This window comes from Pinus tabuliformis, chromosome 9, assembly GCF_031772625.1.
Source record: "Pinus tabuliformis cultivar Carrire ecotype Pingquan chromosome 9, CPIR1, whole genome shotgun sequence".
NCBI classification, from domain to species: domain Eukaryota; kingdom Viridiplantae; phylum Streptophyta; class Pinopsida; order Pinales; family Pinaceae; genus Pinus; species Pinus tabuliformis.
In genome coordinates, this window is record NC_142307.1 from 1,884,619,024 (window position 1) to 1,884,626,236 (window position 7,213).

Below are 7,213 nucleotides of genomic sequence, written 5' to 3' on the forward strand. Positions count from 1 at the left end.
CAAAGCGAGACAAGATGTTATTTTCGAGAAATGAAATGATTACCATGTCCGTCGCTTGTCTGGTAGGGGCTACCTCAATCCATTTTGTGAAGTAGTCCATCGCTGTAAGGATGCACCTATGCTGTCCGGAAGAGGCGGGATGAATTTCCCCAATGAAATCCAACCCCCACTGCTGTAATGGAGTGCTCACTTCGATAGGCTTAAGTGGTAAAGACTGTAATTTCTATTTTCCTTCAAAAATTTGACACTTATGACAGCGCTTTACCATCTTATGCACATCAGCAAACAAAGTAGGCCAGTAGTACCTTGCTCTCAAAATTTTGTTCGCTGTTGATTTCCAAAAAAGATGTCCACCACACTCTCCTCGGTGGAAATCTTCCATGACTTTCTTTGCCTCCTCTTCCACCAGACAATTTAACAAAATGCCACCAGGATCTTTCCAATATAGTGCAGAATTCAAGATACAAAATTTGGCAGCCTTCAATTTAAGTGTTCTCGCTTTGTTTCTAGTCATGCCGGGCGGTGGTGATAGATTTTTCAGCACATATATTATATCAGTATACCATGGGGACAAAGCAAAAATTTCGGATACCTGAATTGACGTTCCTTCCTCATTCTCCTCGGACATGGCAGCGATCAGATTTATGTCCAATGAATGCAAGTTTGATTCAGCCATTAGCTTCGCCAACCCTTGCCCTTTGACCAGCTTGGTAGGCTTTATCTCCACATCGTATTGTAGCAAGGTTGTGATCCATTTGCCTCTTCTCCCTTCCGGATCGGTCTACAATAGAACATATTTCAGAGCAGTATTAAGAACATAGGCCAGAATGTGAGAATGTAGGATATACACCCAGAAATCCTTCAATGCCTTCACCAATGCCAGGGCCTGCTTCTCAATGATGTTGTACTTCAAAGCTGCATCCCTTATAGCCCTGCTGAAGAATGCAATGGGTCTTTCATGATCATCCCTCTTCTGCAATAATACCGCTGCCATAGTGTGCTCAGAAGCAAATGAAAACAATATGAAATCTTGAGTGTAGTCCGGGCTAACTAGAACTGGAGCTGAAGAAAGGGCCAATTTGACCAAGTTGAAAGATTTTACCACCTCATCCATCCATTTCACCTGGCTGTCCTTCTTAAGCATATTGGTCATTTCTTTCAAGTGTTCTGCAAGATTAGGCACAAAGCGACACAGAAAATTCATCTTACCATTGAATGACTGTATCTCCTTTTTGTTCCTCGGCAGATCGATTTGCTGAATTGCTTGCACACGTGCTGGGTCTATGCGGATGCCATCTTTTGAAATGATATGCCCAAGTAATTTGCCTTCCTCCATGGCGAACAAGCTCTTCTTAGGATTCAATGATAGACCATATTTCCTGCACTTTTGAAAGATGATTTTTAGGTGATGCATGTGCTCTTCATCAGATTTTGAAAACACCATCAAGTCATCCAAGTACACCACCAAAAACACATCCTTCTCATTTGCAAACACCAAGTCCACTGCACATTGAAATGTGGCACCTGCATTCTTTAAACCGAATGGCATTTTGGCATAGTGAAAGGTTCCCCATCGAGTGGTGAATGCTGTCTTGTCTCTATCATCTTCATGGAATGAAATTTGGTTATATCCGGAATAACCATCAAGCAACGACATACGAGATGCCCCCACTACTCGTTGAAGTATATGGTCCATCTTTGGCAGCGGATAGTTGTCCTTCAATGAGACCTTGTTTAGATTTCTGAAATCGATGCATAGGTGGATCTCACCGGTCTTCTTGCATACAGGTACTAAGTTAGATATCCAATCTGAAAATCTGATAGGCACAAGGATACCTGACTTGTACAACCTATTTACCTCCTTTTCGATAGATGGCAGCAACTTTGGATTGATCCTTCTCAGCTTTTTTCTAAATGGTTTCTGATTGGGCTTGATAGGTATTGTGTGCTGAATGATATTCGTATCATAGGTCTTTAAATCAGAATAATCCCAAGAAAATACATCTGCAAATGAAGCCATCAAACTGATATATTTGTCCTTGATTTTTGGTGGTAATGCTTTGGACAATTTCACCAACTTTGGATTGGCAGCTATACCGATGTTGACTTCTTCTACACCCTTCTCTGTCGGCTATAATGTTGGCTTGTGGGCTACATCATCCTGATCAAAAATTTCCTCTAGGGGTATCAAGCCCTTAGGAATGATGTTATTCTTCAGTTGCAATACGTCCATTTGGTTAATCTGCACTTCTTCTATTCCATTCCCTTTGCCCTCATCATTTTCCACATCAATTGCGGTTTCTTTGAACTTGCCTTTGTTGAGCAGAAAATCCTTAATCTCCTCATCATCTTGGAACACTTGCCAATGTCGCAGATTTTCTGGAATGGTTGGACGATGCTTGACATGGATTTCAAATTTATTGCTGGAGTTTATGGGGATCTTCAAGTTGCTCGCTGCCTTGGCAAGAGCATCAGCAATACTATTTTGTATTTGTGGCACACATGTCAAGGTGTATTCGGAAAATTGCTTTAATATGTCCAAAACTGCATTATGATAGGCTCACATCCTAGGATGTTTTGCTTGATACTCACCTCTGACCTGTTTTATCACCAACTCGGAGTCGCCATATACTGAAATCCTCTTTGCATTCAGCTTTCTAAGAATCTTCAGGCCAGCAATCAGAGCTTCATATTCAGCTTCATTATTTGAACATTCAAAGGCCAGCTTGTAAGAGCAAACTCTCACGCTGCTAGGCACTTTGTTTGGGGCGGAGAAAGGACTGCGTACCCAAATACCAATACCAGCGCCATCATTCCCTACTACTCCATCAAAATCCATGGTCCACAAGCCTTCTTCGTCTTCTTGCAAGTGCTGAAAATCTATTTGTTGTCCATTGTTTCCTTGTTGTCCATCGTTTTCAGCTGATTGCCCAATCTTTTGCTGCTTTTCTTGTCCTTCTTTCTTCAAGATTTCTCTGAAATTTTCTGTTATCTCCGGGATGTCGTCTGCTTCTACTATATGACTATCTATCTCATTTAAACTATCTGAAAACAAAACAAAAGACTCTAAATCAGTATGTACATAGTTAATAGGATGATTTATCGGCTTCTCCTTGCTTGTGATCATATACTTCATCTTTTGTTCCCAATATAATTTCCTCATTTGTCCTAACACTGGGATTGTTGCATAGGAGAAATCCAGCTGTAGTGTCCCCTTCAATTTCGCTACCCAAGACCTGGAAAGAAGCATGCCAAACCTTGGAGGAATATCTGCTACCACTACATCCATCAGAGCATTTTTTATAGGGAGCTGATCCAAACTCACAACTAAGTCTTTGATGAGCCCTATGCACCTTACGCTGCTGGAATCGAATGAATAGAGATCATGATATTGTCGAGTGATGTCCAGACCAAGCTTATCCATGATAGCCTTGGGCATGAGATTGTGAGAAGCTCCAGAATCGAAAATGGCATTGTGTAGCACAAAGTCATGCAATCGTAAACTGATATAGAAGGGTGGCACATCGCTATCGGGAGACTCACCATTTGTTGCTGGCCCAAAAATCATTTCAGGCTGATCATCTTCTACATTTACCATGTCGGGCATTGGGTCCAAATTCAACATTTAAGAAATTTGTCCTCTATAACTGTTGTTCTTCATTATCTCAGTCAAGGGGATGGATACCTTTAGCTTAGAAATCTCATTCTCTAGGCTAAAGGCGGGAGTTATTTCTATCTCTTTGATTGGGATTTCTTTCCTTTCCTTCTCTTTTGATGTGGCTAGTTGCTGTGATTGTTCTGCTGATTTTGATTTGCTGCTCTCCGGAACAACCGCCTCCTTTCCCTTTCTTTGTGTAGCTGATGGATCATTCTTTGTTGTTTCACCCTCCTTCCTTTTCTGAGTTGGTTTGGTCGGCACATCTCTGTTTCTAAGGTAATATCGCTGCTATTGTGCGGACAAAGCATTGATATACCCCCTTTGATATTCTTCTGACTCTTCTTCCAACACGGTTCCGTTGGCTAGAATAAAATCAGTGTCTTGGTGTGTAGCTGAATTTATTGCACATTCTTCTTCTTTGGTGATGTAAGTAGGCAGCTCATCTGGCGTAAAGAGATGGTTTTCCTAGCCTATTACATTCCCGTCCTCATCTGATTCCAGTCCATGCACAAAATTCTGCTGCAAAGGTGTTTGTACCAGCTGTTGTGCTGTCTGCTCTTGAGTTCACTGATCTCTTTGTCTTATCCTATATTGTGGCTGCTGTTGGCCACGAAAGTTAGGATTCCTAACTTGTGGCTCTGGCTTGTCAAGTTTTACTCTCTCAAGCATCTATTCTACCTTTTTGAGCAGCTGATCCATTGAAGAAGATTCTTCTTTCACAGTGGTTTTCTTCTCTGCTTTCACTATTGCTCTTTTGGACAGTAGATTTGCCTCAACGCTGACCGCAATTTTCTACATGTCTTCCATTGTAGCCGGTTCTCTCTCTCTTAATTGGTATGCCATGTCAGCATCAAAACCATCGGGAAACCTCATCATCGCTAGTCCCACAGGTGGCTTTAGATGGTCTAGGATTTCATTGTAGACTGCATTAAATCTAACACAATAATCTTGGACCGACTTACCAGCATTCCGCTTGATTTGTTCATACTTGTCCAGAATTTGAAGGGGATTCTTTTTCACTTCCCACCGGTTCAAAAACCGTCTTTGTAGCTCCGCCAAGGTAGTGATACTTGCAGCCGTAAAACCTCTAAACCATTTCCTCACATCACCTACAAATGTTTGTACAAAGAGCCTCATTTCCACGTTCTCCGCATCGATCTCATGAAGTTCATAGAAATCTGCCATTTTATCCACATGTTGCTGAGTTGTAATACTGTTAGGAGTGCCATCAAAAAACGAGATTTTACTTTGATAGTCATTTGGCATGTCATCTAGGACTTGGGGCAGAACAAGGGGTGCGAAACGGGCAGCCATCATTCTCGGTGGATTTGGCCTTGGAGGTGTTGGAGGAGTGTGCACAGTTTGCAAGGGGCTTGCACTTGGAGTTTGGGGTTGTGTGGCAATGTAATTATCAATTAATCTATTAGCTCTTTCTGTCTCAAGGTCTACAAGAAATTGCGGATTGGGGATGGTGTAATCAACAGCCCTTTCAGATTTAGACTCAAACAAAGATATTTCAAAGCGTTCGTCAAATTCAAGCTCTTCAAGATACTCAAAAATGTCGGGACATGAATGGGATTTGAACATGGGGGTTATGGTGCTTTCTTGACGAAGGAGTCTCGGGATCAAATTGGGATTTTCGTAAATGTGAGGAGGGTCTGGGTCTGGATTTGCTCTGGTATATCGTCTCGAAGCCAGCATGCTATTGGGATAAATTACGGGACACAACCAACTTACTCAGCCTTTCCAATCCTAAGCTCATCATCCGGAAGCCTAGAATTCTCATGAAATAAGGGGATTTGATTTTCAACTGATCCCCAGTGGAGTCACCACTATGTTAGCACCTAAATCTGCCTTAGGCTGAAGGAAGGCAAAAATTAGGGTAACCACAAACCACGCTCAGTCTGGTAGCTAGCCCTACCAGAGCAAGAGAGGGCTCTCTCCGAGTCACGCTCAGTGGATATATGATCGAAAACGGTCTGAGATGACTTACAATATGCTGTTTACCTTAGGCTAGTAAGTGGATAGGGATTTTAGAAAAGATTTTATGAAGTGGCTGAGCTTCTGGGATGTATATGGGACTCGCGCTCATTAAAGAACAGAGAATTGAAAATGAAGGCACAGATTATTCCGTGAGGCAAGGTAGGCAGAAAGAGCAGCAATTTTGGTTTAAGGTAACTTGGAATGGAAAGATTGATGAAGAAAGTGAAAATGGCATAGTCGCATGAATCCTTTTCAACAGAAGAATGACACTGCACATGAAATTTTCCCACAGGCAGAGCAATATAAGTTGAATTCTACCTAATCTCACTTAGAAAATTTCACTGAAATGAAACGTGAATGAAATTATGAAACATAACAAGATACATATGGAACATAAGAACACATTAGCTACACTCACAACCACAAGAATCTCATGAAACAGAGCCGCTGCCTTTCATTAATTCTCTGTTAAAAATACACAGTGAAGAAACAAAGTTTCTTTCCCACAGTCTCCTAGAAGTTACAAGCCAGCCAACCCTTTGCAAATAACTTGCATACAATATATAGAATGTGTGAGGAAGAGATAGAACGCCCAAGGGTTGGTAAGTTACGAAAAGGAGATGGAGAGCCAACCATCAGCTACAGGTGCAGCGTCCTCAAGCATGACATTTGGCTGGGATGACCCTTTGCATTCTTTTGCCACTTGGATAGGTGCCCATATGGAGAGAAAACTATTTAAACGCCACCTTTGGTGCCAAAAAACTGAAGTGTAGATGACCGGGCCCACTTGGAGAAGTTGCGACCCGAAATTTCTTGAAACGGTAGCAAATTGGTAGTTTTTTCCCCTGTGCACCGTGCCAAATTCTCTGTGCATCACGCCACTTTGGAGCCCGTTTTGGGGCACTTACAGGTGTCCAAAATGTGCCCAAGTGGGCTTGTTGGAAAGCCTGTCCTATCTACTTTCTAACCCCAATATAATTTTCCAATTTGGTGCTCATTTGCCCCTCAAAATCTTCATTCTCCCAAGACTGCTTTCTGTGTGTCAAAAAAGTGGCAGAGAGGCCATTTTTGGGTGTTTTTAAACCTTTAGGAGACCCAGATCTTGTCAAAATTTCTTGCCCGGACACCAGTAGTAGTATTTTTTGAATTTGAATCCAAATACGCAAGCCGTTCCTCGATTAGATTCTTAGATTTTTAGCGTCGTGCTAGTGGCACAGCGCACAGGGAGGAATTTCTTGTTTTGTGTCCAAAAAATTTGCCTGTAACCAAAATTTGCCCAAATTTTTTGAAATTTGGGCTGGAGGATCTATATGGGGTGCCATGCTGAGCCAAGGAAGTGTCAGCCAATATTCTAAGCCTATCTTTCTCTTTTGCTCGCTTTACCCTTCTTGTTGCTTTCCTCAGTTTTGCTTTTAAACTCCTTATCCGGGCCTGTGCACTCATGTTCCGCACCCTGTAACGGAAAGTCATGTGTCTCAATATAGCAAGGTTCCAATCAGCTTTGTCCAATAGCCTCTCCAAATGCATGTTGACCCTCTCAAGGTTGGACTCCCAGTCTTCATTGATTGCTTG